The sequence below is a fragment of the Corvus cornix genome, unplaced genomic scaffold, assembly GCF_000738735.6.
Source record: "Corvus cornix cornix isolate S_Up_H32 unplaced genomic scaffold, ASM73873v5 scaffold17, whole genome shotgun sequence".
NCBI lineage: Eukaryota > Metazoa > Chordata > Aves > Passeriformes > Corvidae > Corvus > Corvus cornix.
In genome coordinates, this window is record NW_024108685.1 from 310,893 (window position 1) to 320,322 (window position 9,430).

The 9,430-nt window shown below is 52.4% G+C and overlaps 1 long non-coding RNA gene across 1 annotated transcript; it reads left to right on the forward strand.

The window, feature by feature from the left end:
* The first annotated feature begins 1,289 nt into the window (after positions 1–1,289).
* Positions 1,290–7,191, forward strand: LOC120412185. Its single transcript, XR_005604776.1, has 2 exons — positions 1,290–4,591; positions 6,217–7,191. It is a non-coding gene; the product is annotated as an uncharacterized LOC120412185 (long non-coding RNA).
* Positions 7,192–9,430: the final 2,239 nt, after the last annotated feature.

The following is a 9,430-nucleotide window of genomic DNA, read 5'->3' on the forward strand; positions in this document are numbered from 1 at the left end:
CCTGCACACACCATACAGGCCCCAGGCAAGTGGCAAAGTTGAACGCATGAATGGGACCCTCAAAACCCAGATTTGCAAGATTTGTCAAGAGACATCCATGACGTGGGTTCAAGCCCTGCCTATAGCCTTGCTGAGAGTCCGCATACAGCCAAGGAGAAGGGACAACATCAGTCCCTATGAAATATTATATGGCAGGCCATACCAGGTTCCACATATCCCAGGGGAAATTCATATGAGAGGTAAAAATGATTTGCAGAAATATTTAATGGCTCTGAGTTCCACTTTGCAGAAGCTCCAGAGATTCGTTGTGTTATCCAAACCAATAGGATTGGACACAGCTGCTCATCCGTTCCAGCCTGGAGACTGGGTCTACATCAAGTGCTGGGACAGCGACCCCTTGCAAGCCAAGTGGAAGGGACCATTCCAAGTTTTGCTGACCACTTCTACTGCGGTCAAGGTTGCTGGCAAAGGACCGTGGATTCACTACTCCAGGGTGAAGAAAGCTTCTGCTCCTGAAAGCACCAAGAAGACAGAGACTGACAAATCAGAAAGATGCAGTCTAAACTGTTTTTTACATGTTTGCTGTTTGCCCAACTGGTAACCATGGTTCAGGGTTCACCCCATGATTTGCATAAGACTGTGGTCCAAAATGTTTCCAAAATTCTTAATAAGTGCAATTGCTAGATCTGTACTCAGTTACCACCCCTAGATGGGAGGGGTCACTGGCCATTGATTGGCATTTTAATAGAAGAATTAAGAAAGATTTAGATGAAATTCGGAAAAGAACTCAAATTCTACATGAAGTAGCTTCTAGAAATAACACCTTAAAATTTGATCATATTTTTGATACCCTCACCTCATGGTTACCAAACTGGGCCTGGGTAAAAGAAATATTCATCATAGCTGTAATTGTAGTTATTATCTGTGTAATTGCCTGTGGAGCAGCTGGTTGTGTAAACCGGTTCTGTGGGTAAAAAATAGAGTAGAATAGAGACTAGACAAGATAGAGTTTTGTTAGTCTCTAAAAGGGGGGAAATGATGCCATGAAGATTTTTGCCTTTTCTTTTATACCCCTGTTTTACCTTTTTACAACTTCTGTACTCCTAGTGCTTTTTGCCTACATTCTTAGACTTGTTTGTCAAGCTAAGAGACTAAACATTTTAGAAGCTTCGTAGCTAGGGATCAGTGTGCCCCAGACCCCAAGGTCCTCTCCAGAACACATTCTGTAAACCAAGATAGAACCATCCAGGGGAAGGTTCCTTGGGGAGGGGGGCTCACTTGAGCCTCTCATTGGGGAATCTTTGATAGATCTGCTAATTAGTAACACCTATAATGTTATACCCAATGTTGGGGGGGGGAGGAGGACACAGAGAGAGACTAGGCGGGGTGCATCTTGATGCATGTGACCTGGACGTGTACACCTAAGGATCCTTAAAAATAAACACCAAGATAAAATCCCTTTTCCCCTTCTAACTGTGTATGACTTTTGATTTTAAGACCAGGAAAAGGCATCAGTAGAACGGCCAGTACTAGGGCGCACAGTGTTCACGGATGTGGAGAGGAAGGCAAAGCGGGCCACCTGTGTGTGGAAAGAGAACAACCACTGGAAGACTCATGTCATAGCAGGAGAACCGGCTGACAGCTTGCAAACACTCGAACTGCGCGCCATGATATGGGCCTTACAACAGTGGTTGAAGGAACTGGTGAATGTAGTCAGTGATTCCCTATATGTCCTTGGAGTAGCCCAACGGATCCATGATGCAGAAATCCGGCGTACCAGCGACAAACATTCGGGCAGACTGCTTATCACATTGCGGCACACCCTGCAACAACGGACACACCCCTACTGTATCCTGCATGTTCGAAGCCACCAGTGGAACATCGGGCTGGGAGAAGGCAATGCCCGTGCAGACGAGGCAGTGACCTGTGCCCCCATAGTGCATCTCCCACCTGCGAGCACTTTTGAGCAAGCCAGATGTAGCCATGATTTGTTCCACCAAAACGCAAAATCCCTGCAGAGACAGTTTAGGATCCCACTGATAGAAGCAAAAGGCATAGTGCGGGCTTGTCCCCGCTGTAGCCATCATGGCCCCTGATTGGGTGTGGGAGTTAACCCCAAGGGTTTAAAAGCCCTCGAGCTCTGGCAAATGGACGTCACTCACATCTCTGAGTTTGGCTGACAGTGCTATGTCCATGTAACAATTGACACTTTTTCACACTTCCTGTGGGCTACCACTCAGACAGGAGAGAAGGCATTGCATATGGAGTGGCATCTGCTCTCGTGCTTCGCAGTAATGGGGGTACCCAAAAAGATCAAAACCGACAATGGGCCAGCATACACCAGCGGTCACCTAGCTAGATTTATGCAGCAATGGGGGATAGAACATATCACGGGGATCCCACACTCGCCCACCGGTCAGGCAGTTGTAGAGAGAGTCCATCGTACACTGAAAGAATATCTGGGCTGACAGAAAGGGGGAGAGATGGAACCAAGTAAACGGTTAAGTAAGGTGCTGTTCACACTGAACTTCCTCTTTCTGGCCGGGGATAGAGAGGAAGCCTCTAGTGGCAATCCATCATCAGACAGTTGGTAGGGGAATCGAGCAGGCCCTTCCGGGAATAAGTGTTTTGTACCGTAACCCTCAAATGGGGTTGTGGGAAGGTCCCAGTCCAGTGTTATTTAACGGTCGAGGATATATGTGTGTTTCCTCCCCAGAGGGACTGCTGTGGGTGTCCAGCAAGTGGTGCCGTGCTATGCATGCAGGACCCCAAAGCGAGAAGGCGCAGTCAGCATCGGCTCCTGAGGAAAGTAATGCCACTACTACAACAGCTGGAACTCTGAGACCCCCATCCCTAGAAGCCGTGGGAGAGGTTGCAGACGTGGCTGAGTGAGGGGACTGAGAACTTGCCAGGTCCACCACTCTCTGTAGTGGGGGAAATAGCGAGACCCTGTGGTGAATGTAGCGGCTGCCCTGGGTGGTTGCTAGTGACTTGCGGTGGTTGTCGGTGGACCCTCTGGATACACAAGCTAACGTTAGAAAGCGGGTGGTATACGTGCCTGCCTTGTGCAGACCATGATCAAAGGCGGAACCAAGAAGGGGAGTTGCGTAAATTCTTGGGTATAGCACCAGACACAGAGGTAGAGTGGGGAATTGTTTTGACTGTCTTGAGACAAGAGCATTGGCAGACATCTTCGATCGGCTGTCTGCCCATTTAGACCAATGAAGGCAGTACAGAGTGTGGCAGTGTTAGGGCGAGAGTGTAGCACACAGGTTCGTGTCCCGAGGCAGCATGTGGTGGCCCCTGAGCGCTGGGAAGCGACAAAGCAGCGCTGGGCCCCCAAACATTCTGAGAGGTTTGCTTCTCGTAAGCACCCTAACCGGGTCCCACACAATGTTGACAGCAATCCAAAAGAGACAAAACATGTGGGTCACCCTAGCTGATTTAATGGGGCAAGACTCTATGTGTCTGAGCCTGGCCACGCCAGGGGACCCATTTCGCACCTGCTTAATTGGGGTCCCATACTTTAACTTGCAAGACTTCCGAGAGATGCTAGACAACAGCTCCCTGATAGGGAACGCCACAGGCAATGGCAATTGTTCAGGGCTGATCAGACTCAAGCCTGTGCAGCAGCGTGCCTGCTGGCAAGCTGCATTCCTGAAAAGCATCAATGTCACCATGGGGACACCAGAAGAGTTAGATCTACTGGGTTCCACAAACCAAACTGGTGATGGTTACATGACATTCGAGCCACCCACTACCAGTCAATTAAATGTTAATAAGCACCTTTGGGCCACTGTTGACCCTCTTGCAGACTGGTTTCTGAGAAACTATGAGTCTGAGGCAATTTACTACCAAATCAACCTCACGGGTCAAGCCCCGAAATGCCTCCCCAGTGGTACATTCTTAATATGTGGGGACCGTGTGTGGAATGGGGTTCTTGCCAGCCCACATGGGGGGACCGTGCTACTTAGGGAAACTCACCCTGTTCCATCCAAACCTGCATCAACTCTTAAATACCACCCACCGCACTGAAACCAGGGTGCGCTGTTCAGTCCATGAGCTCAAATGTGAAAGGACGTAAGACCCCATCTTTTGGAGTCATAGTACACTCTGGAGTAGGTGACTGATTTGTTTTTGCACTCACTGGAGACTTCTGTGCCCTTTCCTTCCATGTGACTCCCTGGGCGTGTATTATTCCAAACCCACATTTCAAATCAGTCCATATGTTCACCCTTTTTCCTTCAGTGATTTCTAGGAAAGGTCATTCATTCTGCTTTTTGTGCTGCTGTGTTCAAAGGTAAAGCCTGGGCTTCTATGATCTGGGTCGAGGTTGCCACTGCACACCCAGCTGCCCGTTTCCCATCCGTACCACGCTGCTCCCACCAGGGTGCACAGGAGGCTTCAGCTGACAGGCGGGTTCTGGTTTCTCTCCTTGCAGCCAGGCTCTGCTAATTCTGAGGCTGCTCTGGGCTCTGCTGGGGCTCAGCCCTGGGCACGGCTGGGCCCGCTCTCCCCTCACAGGGCTCTGACAGCTTTGCATCAGACGAGCCCCTTGCGAGCACAGCGACGGAGCTTTCTGCTTTTGCAGGTGAGTGAGACTCTCGTGCAGGCCAAGAGATTGCAGTCAGGGACACACATCCCACTGGCAAGAACCCAAACTCTGCACAGTCCCAGCTGAATGCCTGGATCTGCACAGGGTGTTCTGTCTGTCCCACTCTTCCTTCCTTTTGGGCTGGAATTGTGCCATTGCACTTTCTTCCTCCTCTGGAAGTGCCACGAGTGGGCCCAACCTGGCGAGTGGGCCGTGTTCCTGAGGCAGTGCAGTCTGGAGCTGATGGATGAAGAATTGCCCTTCTCCAGTGCCAAACCAGAGCAAAAAGCCCTAAGTGGGACTTTGCGTCTTTAAGAACCCCCTGACAATTTCCAAGGGAATGTGCAGCTCATTGCAGGGTGAGAAGGAAGGGCATCTTCTCCATGAGTTGGGGTGGGACAGAGTTTAGATTGCCAGTCCTGCTCGGAGCTGGCAGGGCACAATCAATTTCCTATTGCTTCAACCACAATTTAAAATAACAATGTTGGAAACAAAGCCCAAAATCTTTAAAAAAGGGCTGCTGAGGTCAGTAAGATGGATCAATGCCATCAGCATATTTACAAATACCTGAGTTGTCTTTTTGAAAAGATCAGTTACCTCTTAATCCAGAGTTACAAAAGATTTTTCACTCCACATTTGGGTTTTGGTTTTATGTTTCATAATATTTTCTGTGGTTTTTTTTTTTTTTTCTATTAATTTAAACAGAAAACATATCCTAAATGATGGAGCAGCACTGCTGAACATGGGGACATGCAGAGGGAGCAGAAGCAGCTGCCTTTGTCCCCCTGCAGCTCCAAGGCCCAATCTCTGAGCAGACAGGGCTGGCAGAGACTCGCAGGCTCCCTGTTTGCTGTGCTGCCCCACTTGTGAGCGGCCCAGCTCTGCGTGAGGCACAGGGAGAACAAGGGGCAGCTCCCTGCCAGCCCCGCAGCCCAGGGAGCCCTCGGGCCCCGGGGCTTGGGGCACTGTCAGCACCCGCTGCTCCAGCGCCCGCTCCTGCTGGCACTGACAGCAACACCCAAACTGTGCCTGATCCCGAGGGAGCAGCAGCAGGGCCTGGATCTGATCCCTGACTCTGGGGCAGGGCTGGACAAATGACCCCCACAGCAGCAGCAGCAGCAGCAAATGGAGCTGACTTTCAGCACAGCCCCTGCCGCTGTTCCCTCCCGTTGGCAGCGGTGTCACAGCAGCCTGGGGCACCTGGGAGCCCTCAGTGCCAGCAGGGACTGGAGATGGCAGCCCTGGGCTCCTGGAGGGTGTGCAAGGAGCAGAGGTGGGCACTCCCTGTCCATGTGGAGCTTCCAGGTGGAAAAGGCTGCTGTGAGCAGGCAGCTCCAAGGGCAGAGAAAGGGGGTCCGAGCACTGGATCTGTGCGAGGGTCTCGAGCACTGGATCTGTGCCAGTGCCACAGCCCTGGGCAGCAGCCACCGAGCCCCGGGGGCACAGAGGGCACAGCAAGAGGGACAAAAGCAGTCAAGGGCAGAGAGTGGGAAGGGCGAGAGCTGGGAGCAGGAACAGCTGCTCCATTGCACTCTTGGAGAAAGCTCTTGGCTGTTTCAAAGCGCTGAAAGGCGTGAAGGGCACAGAGGAGGCCACAGCAAACAATGCTCCTGTTTTCACAGCCTCCCCTCTCCGTGTGCCAGAAGGAATTGGATGAACTGTATTCTTCTCTCCGAGTCATCTCGTTCAGCATGAGCAGCTCAGCACCAGGAGCTGAAGGAGCTGAAGCCTTAGGCCACAAGAGCTGAGCAAGAGGAGACTTTTGGGCAAAGTAATGCTGCTAACATGGACCTGGCTGAATCCTGGAATTACAGAATCCTTCCTGTTGGAAAAGACCTCTGAGCTCATCGAGTCCTACCATTAACCCAGCACAGTCAAGCCCAGCACTAAACCACATCCCTGAAGTGCCAAGGCCTGGACAAGAGGCCTGACTGAGGCCTGAACAAGAGGCCCTGAGCCAAAGGTGACCTCTGGATGAACCTTCCAACCAAAGGTTATCTTTGTATCTGCTCATTACCGAAATTTGCATGATCATTAGCACTGTGATCGATGTATCCACTCATTAGTGAAACATGTATTGACCTTTCTGTGTTTAGAAGCCGGACAAGGCCATGAAATCCCACATCTGGCCTTGTTTGGGGCTGTATGGTCAAAGTCAGCTCCCTTGGCTCCTCCTTGAGCCCTGGCCAGGCTTAGGAGGAAGCCAAGAGGAGGATGAAAGCAGATGTTCCCGCACTAGAAGTGCTGTCAGTTTGTTTCTCCAGCACTGTCAAAGCTGGGCCCTCTCCCAGCGGGGTTGGAGCCTCAGCTGTGGCTGGAGGCAGCTGCAGGAATTCCCAGTGTCCGGGAGTGGCTCTCCAGTCCCTGGCTGGGACAGCTTCCCCCAGCTGATGGGTGGCTCTGGGTGATGGTAAAGTCTGAGGGGAACTGGGGCTGCATCTTGGTTAATCACTGCAGGCAATCTTTGGCACTGATGATTGGGGGCATTGCTGAGCTGCTCCTGCTGTGATTCTTTGCTAATGATTATGTGCTTTGCTGAGCTTATGCTTTTGTGACTTTTTGCAGATTTGCATTCTATAAATTACACAACCCCTTCAGTTGGTGTCTGTGTCTTTGGTGCTGACCCTGCCCACCAGCAAAACAGGGCCCCATCCTGCCTGAGTGTTACCTGGGAAGACAAAAACCCTCCCTCCAAATGTCCCCCCTTCCTCCTTGTTCCCCCCACTTTATACTCTGGCCATGATGTCCTGTGGTCTGGGATATGCCTGGGGTCAGTTGGGGTCAGCTGTCCTGGCTGTGACCCCTGCCAAGCTCCCCCGCACCCCCAGCCCCTCGCCAGCGTGGCCGGATGAGGGGCAGGAAAGGCCTTGGCTCTGTGCAAGCTCAGCAAGAACAAAACCATCTCAGTGTGAGCAACGCTGTGCTCAGCACAGAGCCAAACACAGCCCCAGAGAAAGGCCTGGCAAGGAAATTCCCTCTGGCCCAGCCCACAGCAGCACCCCATGGCCACCCACCATCACCACGGCTCCACGGGTTCCTTTCCATGGCCCCGGCCCTGGCCACGGGACCTTGGGCTGGTGGCCACGGCAGCCGCCTGTGGCCCAGGGCTCCGTGCCCGTGTCCATGGCAGCAGTGCCCGGCCACGGGCCCTGAGTGCAGGTGAGCGTGCCAATGCCCATGGCAGCGGGGCCAAGCGTTGGTGTCCGTGGCACCAAAGTGAGGAACGGGTCCCTGTGGCCGCTGCCGTGGCACCTGAGGGCATCAGCGAGTGTCACTGCAATTGTAGCTGGCACCAGCCCCGGCACCGCTCTGTCCTGAGGGCTGCCATGGCAGCCGAGGGCAGCCACAGTCTGCGTGCAAGTGGCCACGGAGCCTGACTGCAGCAATGGGTCCTGGGGGGGTTTCCAAGGGAACTGGAACTGATGAGGGTTGCCATGGCATCCAACCCCCTGGGATGTCACACAGCCACCCTGGGATGTCACACAGCCACCCTGGATGTCACAGCCTGCTCTGTGATGTCACAACCACTCAGTGATGTCATAGTCTGCTCTATGATGTCAGACCTCTGCCCTGTGATATCACAGCCATATCTGCGATGTCACAGCTCACTCTGTGATGTCACATAGCCACCCTGTGATGTCATAGCCACTCTGTGATGTCACACCACCTGTGATGTCACAGTCCTCTCTGTGACATCACACAGCTGCTCCGTGATGTCACAGCTGACTCTATGATGTCATAAAGCCACCCTGTGATGTCACAACCCACTCTGTGATGTCACAGCCTGTTCTGGGATGTCACATGACCACTCTGTGATGTCACACAAGCACCCTGTGATGTCACAGCCCTATCTGTGATGTCACAACTCTGCACTGTGATGTCACACCAGCACCCTGTGATGTCACAGCCTGCTCTGTGATGTCACAATTGCTCTGTGATGTCATAGTCTGCTAGATGATATCTGACCTCTGCCCTGTGATGTCAGAGCCCACTCTCTGATGTCACAGCACCACTCTGTGATGTCACAGAGCTGCTCCATGATGTCACAGTAGACTCTCTGATGTCATACAGCCACCCTGTGATGTCACAACCCACTCTGTGATGTCACAGCCTCTTCTGGGATGGCCCAGCCCTCTCTGTGATGTCACACCAATACCCTGTGATGTCACAGCCCACTCTGTGATGTCACACAGCCCCTTTCTGACATCACAGCTGCTCTGTGGGTCTGTGACACAGGCACAGAGGTGTTACCAAAACTTCAGTGAAACAAAACCTCCTCAGCACCAGCGCAGCACGAAGCAGCAGCATTCTTTATTGGGCCGGATGCACGAGGGGAGAGCCCCTCCCAAAGTCGTGTGTGCCGAGTTCAGGAATGTTCCTGTTTGCAGACTGTGTTTCACAGACACATTCCCAGATTGTCCCACAAGAAACACACACACGATCATCATTGCCCCAAAATCATTGCAGATTTCCCCCACCCCTTTGCACATCCGTTCTTCTGCCCTGGGGGTCTCTTTGGGGGTCCCTGGTGGTCGCTGACCCCAAAGCCAGCCCTGACTGCCCGGTGAACTGGTGAAAGTTGGCACACCTGGGCTGGTTGCTGCCTACAGAATCAGCCTTGTGCGGTTCCATGGCCAGTGGCTTTTGGAGAAGAAGCATTGTATGAACCCACCAGGTGCAAACGGTTTTTCATCTGGCAAATTTCCCCCCCTTGGAGGGTTGTGAAGCTTCTCTTCCCTTCAAGCCTTCCTAAGCCTCACTCTGCTCCTTTACTCACATCCCACGAGTTCCTCAGCTGCTTTCACAACCATGTTCTTTACACAGCTCAAAGCAAGT